This window comes from Schistocerca americana, chromosome 1 (genome assembly GCF_021461395.2).
Source record: "Schistocerca americana isolate TAMUIC-IGC-003095 chromosome 1, iqSchAmer2.1, whole genome shotgun sequence".
Lineage (NCBI taxonomy): Eukaryota > Metazoa > Arthropoda > Insecta > Orthoptera > Acrididae > Schistocerca > Schistocerca americana.
In genome coordinates, this window is record NC_060119.1 from 381,576,149 (window position 1) to 381,588,268 (window position 12,120).

The 12,120-nt window shown below is 38.4% G+C and overlaps 1 protein-coding gene across 1 annotated transcript in view; it reads left to right on the forward strand.

Moving 5' to 3' along the window:
- The window catches only part of LOC124601218 (bifunctional glutamate/proline--tRNA ligase), a 252,178-nt gene that overhangs the window by 143,381 nt on the left and 96,677 nt on the right, over window positions 1-12,120 (forward strand). The gene's annotated exons all lie outside the window — the stretch shown is intronic.

Consider the following 12,120-nt stretch of genomic DNA (forward strand, 5'->3'; position numbering starts at 1 on the left):
CATCTATCAGGAAGGGTTAATAGGCATAATGTTCGGATTTGGGGTTTTCAAAATCCGCACATTGTCATTGAAGATGTTTGTGATAGCCCTAAACTAAATGTCTGGTGTGGGCTAATGCACGACAGGATTGTTGGAGTGTTCTTCTTTGTGGAACAAACAGTGAATGGGTCAGTATATCTGGACATGTTAGAGCATTCGCAAGTTCCTGGATAGGAAATTTCCTGATCGTTGGATCGGATGCAGAGAACTCATTCCCTGGCCGCCACGTTCACCCAACATTACGCTGCTTGATTTCTTCACATGGGGATTTGTGAAAGACTGCGTGTATGCGACCTCAGTGGACGATATTCCTACTTTGCGACATCGTATCACTAATGTGATTGCAACAATAACAGAGGAAATGTTACAAAGAACTTAGCAAGAAATTGAATAAAGACTTGATATTCTTCGTGCTACAAATGATGCACATGTAGAGGTGTATTGACGATAACTAAATAAATAAATTCTTTGAGATGCTCTACAATGTGGTGCATTTTTCATTGTCGTGTCTACTGTGGTTTTATTTTCCTGGGTCTTTGAAATCAGGAGGTTTGAGTGGGACACCCTGTATACGTTATAGGGTTTCAAATGAAAAATGACCTATTTATACCGAATTTTAAAGTTACGGTCATGTATGCCGCCACGCTCCCTTTATTTCTGTTACAGAAACCAGTATTATTTCGAAAAGAAATGTGAACTTTGTTTCCAGCGATTATATGTATGATAAATTGTATTTGTTGGTAACACTGCAGGTTTCTAGTGTCTGTAAATGATTTGTCTTTGCTAGTATTTACTTCTGTTTCGCTGAAGCAGTTAGTCCACGTGTTACTGAATGTTTGTTGTCCAAGTGCTACACATATTTGTGGAAGTACAGCCACACTGTTGAAAGTAACCTATGTATCAGTTCTTCAGGGAAGAAACTCCCACATAGTACACCTCTTGGTGTTTCAAATTTTTGTGTTAACAATGACGCTGTTTGTAGTGGATGTGTTGTTGTTGATGTGGGCATCTTATCTTCTTTGGTAAAGGAAGTGGCAAAATGTAAACAGTGTGATGGTGTAGGCTGTCTGGAAGTACCTGAACAACAAAGTAGCAGGAAGGGTTTAGCGTCAAAATTAGTTCTTCTGTTTAGATATTGCAATAAATCTACCTCAAAAATGACTTCGAACATTGTGCATAATTCATATGATGTGAATTCAAAGTTAATGTACGCAATGTGTGCAATAGAAAAAGGAAAAACAGGCTGCTCAAACATTTTGTGGTTTGAGGGACCTTCTCCTCATTCCAGTAAGTTCAGCAAGTACATAAAAATACTTTTAGGTGCCTTGATGGTTGTGTCTAAAGCATCTATTAAATGTGCAGGAGAAGAAACTGTAAATATTAGTGGAACCAGGGACATTGCTGTTGCACTTGATGGGACATGGCAACGTCGAGGACATCTTTCATTGAATGGTGTTGTAAGTGCTACTTCTCTAGAGAATGGAAAAGTTGATGTTGAGTGCTTATCTAAGTACTGCCACACCTGCCATGGTAACACTGAAGGACATATTGAACATCAGTGTTCTAAGAATTATGATGGTTACAGTGGAGGTATGGAGTGTGATGGAGCTCTACAAATATTTCAGAGGTCGCTGCCTGTTTATAACGTTAGATATACGGAGTACCTAGGCGATGGGGACTCAAAAGCTTTCAATAAAATTAATGAGTTCAATGTTTATGGTGATACCTTGGTAACAAAACTGGAGTGTTGTGGACATGTGCAAAAGACATGTGCTAGATTGAGGAAGCTACAAAGAGAAATGAAAGGAAAGTTGCTATGTGATGGAAAATCTCTGTGTGGCCGTGGCAGATTGACAGAAACTGAAATAGACCTCCTTCAGAGTTATTCTGGGCTGGCCATTAGATAAACTGCACCTCTGAATGATGTTTCAGCAATGAGAAAAGCTGTATGGTCCATTACTTTCGTAAGTTGTCCATAGATGACCACCCTGTTCATGGACTTTGCCCTAACTGAGCAGATTCTTGGTGTGGTTACAAAAAATCAAAAGAAAGTGGTCAAATATATGATCATAACCATTCACTTTCTGAACCTGTTATGAATTAAATAAAACCAATTTTTAGGAGTGACCCTGTTTTGCTCAGTAAATGTCTTCATGCAGGCACTCAGAATACAAATGAAAGTTTCAACCATTGCATATGGGAAAGATTACCCAAGAATGTTTTTGTAGGACTAAATACATTAAACATTGGTGTACTAGATGCACAGATATGTTTCAATGATGGAGTGATAAGAAGGTTGAAAGTCCTGGGAAATTTAGGCATAAAATGTGGCTCTAATATGGAAGATCAGTTGCTTGCATGTGATAGACAACGGGTGCATGAAGATGAAAGATTCGCTCTTCAAGTTACCAAAGAAGAAAGAAGCACTAAAAGGAATGCCAAGAGGAAGCTTGAAGATGAAGAAATGCTGCAGGATGAATACTACGCTTCAGGAATGTTCTGAGGCACAGTTTAACTGGGTCCGCAGCTTGTGTTGCTGCCTCTAGATCACAAGGTCCTGGGTTCGATTCGCAGCCGCGTTAGAGATTTTCTCTGCCCGGGGACTGGGTGTTCGTGCTGTCCTCATCATTTGTGACAGTGGCTAAATTGGACTGAGTAAAAAAATTGGACTGTTTTGGACTCATGTCTTCATTCACAATTTCCCGCAAGTAGTGTTTTTCAGGATTTAGGTACAAATATTTCCTGATGTGTATAAAGCATTATTCTAAATTTTTTTTTTTTTTTCCTTCTGTAACTTACAATAGTCCATACTTATGTAGTAGACCTAAGCTTTATTGCAGAATCGACTAAATTCTAGAAAAAATAACATTTTATTATGAAAAAAAATTATAAAAGTTGAAAAGTAAGATGTGACATTTTTTATCCTTGTAATATACGTACTGTCAAATGAGGTGATTTCAGACGGTTTTGTTGTTATTTTGATTGTAACTTTCGTATATATTGTTAGATTAAATTGATTGTTACGGAATTGGTAGGGTATATGTGTAACGAATAAAATATCCCAGAACCAGTGTATGTGTAGGTATATTTATCTGAGGCAGTTAAATAAAGTGAAGTGTCCGAAGTCACCCCATGCTGTCCAAAGTTACAGTATATAAAGGGCGAATTCAGACAGTTACTGCCCTTTTCTTTTTCTTTCTTTTTTTTTCTTTTTTTCCCCCTACATGTTTTTATTTGATTTTGGTGACATTTTAAGGTAGCCCTTTGTTACGAATAAGTGATATGGAATGATATAATGAATTTTATATATTGCAGATAAGTTCTGCACGAGCTCGTTTAATACTTTTGCCTAAGTGAACGAAAGATCTTCTGACTGTCGTTTGAGGAATAAATGTACCCATTCTTCTCCTGGGAAATCATTAAGAAATATCCATTCTTCTCCTGGCAAATTATTAAGAAATTTCTTCTCTTTACAGCCAGATTTATCAAGGTAGCCTTTAACTAAATATCTAATATCCAATTTAGTGAAGAGAAATCCCCAATGTGCAGCCCTCAAGATACCTTGCTTCAACATTTCTTCTTCTTCTTCTTCTTCTTCATTTAGCACTGGATGTCCTCCCTTTTTTTTTTTTTTTTTTCGGATGTGCGTGCTGCACTTTATTTTGTAGGGTTGATTTAGGTATACCATACAAATCTCATGCTTTTCTGTGCGATAATTTACCATTCTGAATATGACGAACAGCTTTATCTAAAAGTTCCGCGTCATAATTACACTGTACTGTAGCACCTCTCCTGCTCTTACACGTTCTTGGCATTGTCCGAAATCACCCCATTCAGTACACAGTTTTACAAAAACCGTCGTTATTTTATAACCTTGCACAAGAAACTCGACAAACTTGTACAGAAATTGTCTCAATGCTGTTAGTTACTGAGCGCATTGACAGTTAAGGTTACAATAACTTCCCGCTTGGCGCAACAATAGAAAGTTTCCACTTTACAATAATGCATGAATTTTTAACTCTGAGACTGTTCGTCAGTTACTCAACTAGGGAAACAATTGATGCAAAATAAAAGTTGGGGAAAGTGATAAATACAATCTTGTGCTTAAAATAACTGGCGCATGGACGTTAAAATATGTAACTCTTTGTTTCTATGCAGTGGCAAAGAGCAAATAAGTCATACTGTCCGAATTCGCCCCGGTGTCCAAAATCGCCCCATTTGACGGTTGTTGGAAGAATCCTAAGGAAATGCAATCTGAAAACAAAGGAAGTAGGTTACAGTACGCTTGTTTGCCCACTTCTTGAATAGTGCTCAGCAGTGTGGGATCCGTACCAGATAAGGTTGATAGAGGAGATGAAGAAGATCCAACGGAGAGCAGCGCGCTTCGTTACAGGATCATTTGGTAAAAGCGAAAGCGTTACAGAGATGATAGACAAACTCCAGTGGAAGACTCTGCAGCGCTCAGTAGCTCGGTACGGACTTTCGTTGAAGTTTCGAGAACATACCTTCGCCGAGGAGTCAAGCAGTATATTGCTCCCTCCTACTTATATCTCGCAAAGAGACCATGAGTATAAAATCAGAGAGATTAGAGCCCACACAGAGGCATACCGACAATCCTTCTTTCCACGAACAATACAAGACTGGAATAGAAGGGAGAACCGATAGAGGTACTCAAGGTACCGTCCACCACGCGTCGTCAGGTGGCTTGCAGAATATGGATGTAGATGTAGATGTAGATGAATAGGTGGAATTAAATAGGTTTAGTACCTCAGCCATCGTGTCATGCATATCTGGTGAAAATTTGGACTCCTTCAAATTTATAACATTAGATTAAATAGTAACTAAATTTGAGGAAGCATTTTGGGGAAAAAATTGCATCAGTTTCTTTGTAATTTTTTTAATAACCCTAAGCAGGTTCAAAAACATTGAAAATACTTCTAATTTGTTTAGAAAGTGTGCTGCATTACCTGATATCAACAAAAAATCTGTAAAACATGTACATTATAAACCATGCCTGAAAGAAATATATGTTGAGTTATGCATAATATTGAGCCAGAAAAATACCCTGTATCGTTAACCACCTTTAGCAGGTTTTTCTCACTGACTAGCACTACTCATCTTTTCATTAATATGGATGGGTACATTTCCTCCATTAAAATTTGTACATATGCATCTGACAGAAGTAGAAAAGCCATAAAAGTTTAGCAATTGTGAAGCAAAATTACCTTTCTCGCATATTATTCACTTAACAATTACCATTGTCAAAAGTACATATGTAAAGTTCTAATAAGCTCAAGGTGTAACTACATTTAAATCATTTATTTATTCATACGACAGAAGAATTGTGTAAAAATAAACATCAAATAAATTGCAGGAAGGAGGCTTAGACAACAAATAAACATCCAACAGCTACAGTCAGTTGAGTGCTGACCTTGCTTTGAGCATTCCAGGGTATTTCTACTGGGGCCTTTCTTTGACTAGATGTTCCACTGTTTGTTATTAGTTCCAGAGAGGCAAATGGGAGAGTTGCAAGACCCCATTTTGCATGAAAGGAAAAGCCATGTCCGGACCTTTGTTAGTTGAGTCTAGCTTTGCATATTCTTCTTCCAAATCAAGCCCCCAGTTGAAGAAGGGATTCTTTTACTCTTGCTAAAAATTGCTGCATGTTGCTTATTTTTCATAAATGGAAATTGTATGACAAGCCAAAACTTACCTGATCTGGTAATTCAACTTGAGTGGACTCATAAACTCTTGTGTGGGATCAGTCTCCTGTTATTTTTGGGTTGGAATGATATTTACTAAAAATTTAATGCTACACTACAGCACTTAGTTTTCAGCCCCTTCACATTTATTGAAACACATTTTTGCTGTGCTAATACATAAATAAGGGAAAGGCAACCACCCACCTGTAGCTGATTGAAGCATGGACCACAAAAACACGTAACTGAAAACTGTATTTGCATTACCTTTTGAGCACTAGCTCTTTTCCTAGCAAAAATTCACACACACACACACACACACACACACACACACACACACACACTGGTGTGCTACAAGTGAATGGTTAAAAGTATCTTCCGGTCGCCATTCTTGAAGGTATTTGCTGTTGTGGACCTGCTATGCAGTGCTGCTACATAAAATGTGTGACTACTTCAGCTTTTGCATTTTGGGGTTGCTGAAGGAGTTCCAATCTATTCAAGCTACTAAAATGATCTAATCAGTTTTGTAGTAACTCTTCTATATTATAATTGCAACATTTCCACTATACAATTTCATTTACAGTTGCAAGTGATACAGATCACGCATACCTTGTAGCTCACAATAAATCATAACATGTGCTGCCATACCAATTTGGCATTACAAAATGACTGTTCCCATCTGTCATGTTCAACTGTTCTGGCATTGACATTATCGCCTGCTTTGTTCCATTGCTTCCAGGACACGACCAAGCTGCAATGCCAAAGTGTAAGTGGGCTCCACAGCATGTGGAGATGCTCACTCACCATTGATGTTCTGAGCTGATACCTTTTAGAACAAATTTACACATAAGACAAAGCAGAACATGCTCAGTGGGATGTTCCACACTTAACAACTGCCTAAACAATGTTTCCTGTTTCATCAAACATCTTTGGTGAGCCCACATGGGTAGAAGTGGAACATTTTATTCTGCAGAATCAACATGTTACATCAGAGCTCCATTAGCCATGGCGAAAGTTGTGTAATGGTCATGGGAGTGTATGTTTGGATGTCTGTGTAGTTGTGTGTGTAAATTTGTGTACTACTTCTAGAAAAAGAGCTAGTGCTTGAAAGCTAGTGTGAATGCTGTTTTCAGTTGTGTGTTTCTGTGTTCCACACATTGCTCCACTATTGGTGAGTGGTTGTCTTTCCCTTATTTTATGTGTTGCTCCAGCCAGTAGTTTCCACTATTGTTATGAGTTTGCTTTTTAGCAGTCAATAATCTCAATATTTAAACCAAATTGGCACACCATATTTATTAATAAACTGTTTCACCTTTCATTGGTGGCCGATTAGGGTAAAGATAAACGAATATGATACATATATACAATTCCCCCTCACACTGATATGTAAATATATTATGTTAATATAATGTTTGATACCCACAGACGAAGTTACGAACTCGTGGCTGATTATAACGTGAGGTCTACTTTTCGGTAACTAAATCAGGGCATCAGTAATGACACAGAGATGTTAACATTACAAATGATTGCTACCAACTGACTTAATTATTGTCCTGCCAATTGCTTACAGAAGTGAGTAAGAACAAAAATAAAACCTGTTGTTATGTTCTAATTTGTAACACGAAAAGAGCAAAATCAAGGGATACAAAATTCACTGAGGTGACAAGTCATGGAATTGCAATATGCATATATACAGATGGTAGCAGTATCACATACACAAGGTATAAAAGGGCACTGTATTGATGGGAACTGTCATTTGTACTCAGAAGACCATGTGGAAAGGTGTCCGAGTTGTTTGTGGCTACACAATGGGAATCAACGAACTTTGAACGCAGAATGGTAGTTGGGGCTAGATGCATGCAAACCGTAGTTGGAGTTAGACACGTGGGAAATTCCATTTCAGAAATTGTTAGTGAATTCAGTTTTATGAGATCCACAGTGTGAAAAGTGTGCTGATAATACCAAATTTCAGGCATTACCTCTCACCATAGACAACATAGTGGCCGACAACCTTTACTTAATGACCAAGAGCAGCGGCGTTTGCATAGAGTTGTCAGTGCTAACAGACAAACAGCACTGCGTGAAATAATCACAGAAATCAATGTGGGACATACGACGACATATCCATTAGAACAGTGCAACCAAAATTTGGTGGTGATGGGCTATGGCAGCAGATGACTGATGCTAGTGCCTTTGCTAACAGCACAACATTGCCTGCAATGCCTCTCCAGGGCCGTAGATGACCGGAAAACTGTGACCTGGTCAGGTGAGTCATGATTTCAGTTGATAAGAGCTAATGGTAGGGTTTGAGTGTAGAGCTGACCCCATGAAGCCTCAGACTCAAGTTGTGAATTGAACACTGTGCAAACTGCTAGTGGCTCCATAACATTGTGGACTGTGTTGACATGGAATTTATTTGGTCCTCTGGTTCAACTGAATCAATCATTGACTGGAAATGGTTACATTCAGCTATTTGAAGACCATTCATAGCCATTTGTGGGCTTCTTGTTCTCAAACAATGATGTCATGTCACCGGGCCAGAATTGTTTGTGGTTGGTTTGAAGAGCATCTTGGACAATTCAAGCGAATGATTTGGCCACCAATATAGCCCCACATGAATCTGTCTTTTTGTTGTGCCTGTCTGTGACTCACCTCTCCTCTATATGGTGAGCAGCAAGTTTGCGTTACATGAACTATATGGTTATAATAAAGGCAAAGTACCACTTTTTGGATATTGTTTCTACTTCTGCTAGGATCACAAAGCCCACCAAAGATGGCTAAAAGGGACTTTTCCATATCTAATAATTGGCAAACTAACAAGTTCTCCTAGTGAAAGTAGACTTCTTGGAATCGAAAAAATCTTAGCTATATTGGCTCTGAATTTTGGAAATAATCACTAATTAATATTAAAACATTCTGGGACATGAGAACTGTGATTATGAATAATATTGAAGTATGAAGTTTTCTTGAAGAAAAAAGAAAAAGAAAAAACTGATTATGGAGAGGAGGAGAATGAGGGTTTTAAAATGTTGTATATCTCTTTACCAAGCAACACACATTTGTTCCCTAAGAATTCCAGATCGACATGTTTCTTACAAATCTGTTAATGTGTCTTAATAATAGTTGGACCATTTAAACTAACTACACTGTTGCCATCAGTGATTGGGAAATTACACAGTAATAAAACTTTATGAATTTCTGCTGGAATAAGCAAGTAGGTAATTTATTTTACTGTTGTATATGTGCCATTTGTAAAACTAGATTAAACAAATTGGTTCAATGGGCTTTCTGAATCACAGTGTCATACAGGATGTAAAAAAACTGATCTAGGACTAATTTTATTTTCACTTTTCCAATTTCACCTCAGTTGTGATATGCCAGTCTTAAACCACTAAAGCCTCCACTTCTTTTGCAATTCCATGAGGATGGAGAGATAATCTGCCCCTTACTTCTTTGTCATTCAGATTTGTTTGATCGTGCTGTAAGTGTCTGCACCACCTAACTATAAAATGGTGCATTGTTGCCATATGCTTCCCCCAACTCAGTATGGATTGGTTAACTTTTCGTGGTTGGGGTTCACAGTGAATAGGTTCAGATTCAATGATGACATGTATTCATGTACGGGGATTTTAAAGTTTGGCATGTGATGAAGCAAAACCTTTCGCAGTACCACTTGATAATGACCATAAGACCGAAACTGCAGTTGTGAAATAAACAATCTGTACTATTAATGGTGAATATGATGTCCTTTTAAAAAAATCGGGATGAATTGTTGCTGTGCTGTTCTCTTTCAAACCCAGAATACACATTAGTGTGTGATGCTCAGTTTTATCAGTGGTAGTCCTGCTCGTTACCTAATGTACATGTATGTATTTAGGAAGCAACTATACAAAGCACAACGGATGATGGTTTGTCCTATTACAAGTCACTTCCTTCTTTAGTCGTTTCTTGACTGGACAAGAAGCAAAATAATGGGCTGTGTGATGTACAAACTAATTTTGTGTTTTTTTGTCCTTTATGCTTTGTGCATGAAATAAAGAATGAAAAGTGTAAAACCATTTTACAATCCATCTTACAGCACTGTTTCTGCATGTCTGCCCAACCACCCTCAAAAGGACGTTGTCTTTCAGTTTGGTACGACACAAGCTACAAATTTATGAGTGCCTTCACAATTTACAATATGGCCGTATGCAATTTTGACAGTTCCCCTAAAGTCTCCCAACAAATATATCTTCTGTTCACCCTGCTTTTAACCGAATTTATATAAATTTATCCAGTTTACATTACTTTATAGCCTTACCAATAGATGTTTATCAAGGTAAATAGTACATTGGTTAGGACATTTGACTCATATTTCAAACTAACAAGGTTCCAGTTCATATTTAGTTATTCCATGGTTTTCCTTCACAACAGGAAAAATCCGTGATGAGCTACTTAACACTGGTACTGCTTTTCTCCCCCACCCACCACCCCCACCCCCATCATTGTTAAACTGTGCCAGTGCTGCAGCTGTAATGTGAATGTGACTAGGTACTAAACTGTAACCTTTTTTCCGTAGATATTTAACTAATGTATTGCAGCACTGACGAAAGTGAGTATGTAGTTCCTCAGTAGCGAAGATTAGTGAAAATGTACCATTTAGAACATGGAACACAAGCTTGGGTGGGTAAAAGATGAAGAAGAAAATTGGCTGTATCTTTTCTAAGAAATCATCTTGCCATTAGCTTTAATAGATTTATGAAAACCATTTTGAACATAAATGTGGGTGACCAGATGTCTAATTCAAGTCTGTTCCTCAGAAATGTGAGCCCACTGTGCCAACTGCTATGTTACTACATTTGGTTACTCCAGTGTCTTTTAGTTAGGACGTCATCTGCCCATCCTGATTTACGTTTTGTATTGTTTCTTGTTTCTGGTATATGCTAGAACACTTCCTTCAGTTAGACCCTGTCTAACTTCCATCCATTTTTAGTCTACAGAGGTTCTGTTACATTCCTGATTACTTTGATGTTTTAAACTCCTTATTTCTTTCCCTTCAATATGAATGTGCTTGTTCAGTCCTTGTGGCCATTTTGTAGAATGTGGTTTTAAATGTAATAGTAGAATGGTAATGGGTCTTAATGCTGTAGAGTCTTGTGACTACATATTTTTTGAAGCAACCTCTGTTTTCCATCCATCCGTGTGGTGGAGACGAAAATACAACTCGAGAGCCGAATTTGTAAAATTACGTCGCGTATCGAACTACGCGTATTCCGTGGCAAACGTAAAACAGTTCAAAGTGGAACCGTCGTTCTCCGCAGCCAGTTTGGCGTGCACCGACACGACGCTTGAAGTTACTTTCACTGAACTGCCACGTGCGTGTGGCTCTGTCAAAAGCGTGCCAGCTGTGAGCCTTTCGAATCAGCCCGGTAACGCAATCAACAGGTGCTGGGATACTCATCCTTTTGTGTCTGTGTAGCTTCAGCGGTAAGCGGTGTATGCACACCTTGCTTCTTAGTTGTGTTGCAATGTAGCTTTAATGCCCTTTTACTTATCATTCTTTGCGCGCGATAGTTACTGTTGTCGCCATATATTATATCACACATGTTTAAATGCGAGTCACGTCCCATCAACATGTGGTGTAACGTGTAATCGTACATGTTCGAAAGCAAAACTGCAGGTTACTTGTGAAAGTACACACGTTATTTATAAGATTATCGTTCAGGTATTTGCAACTAATGAATGAATGTAAGAAAAGATGTCACGATTTACCACCGTGGTCTAAAACAAAGTTTTTGCTTTAATTGTACTTTTTTTTATAGTGCGCCGTTCATCGTGGTTGTTTAGAAATATATGTTGTTTTGTGTGCTCAGCATGTATTACACCGGCGTATCTTGTAATTGGCCTAGCGGTCGTATTTGTAGAACGCCATTACTGCACAGTTATGTGTGTAAATGTGCTGCCCACAGATCTCTTTAATACGGGTGGTGTATTTCTGCATACATAAGAAATTTGTTTTTCAGCTTAAAGACTTACGCCGTCGTATCATATTTTACGAACGACTGCCATATTCGAACCAACGTATTTTTCCTGCCGAGGTTAACCGTAGCCGACATTATTACAGCCACGGCCTCTTCTAATTGGTAAAAACAGGCGGCCGTCCTGCAGCGCGTCCAGGCAAGGTTCCCAACATGTGGTTTTCAATAATTTAGTAGTGCGGTTAGCGCTCGTAGCAGTCAGCTACGAAACCGTGATATTTAATCACGATATGTTTTATGAAGAGAAGGATCACGGATTTTTAAATTCTCGACTGCTTTTCAGGAGCTTTTGAAAAGTCATCAAAGTCGGCTGCACCGTTCACCTGTTTGACTTCGCAAACTAGAGAATAAGGAGAACTAGAAGT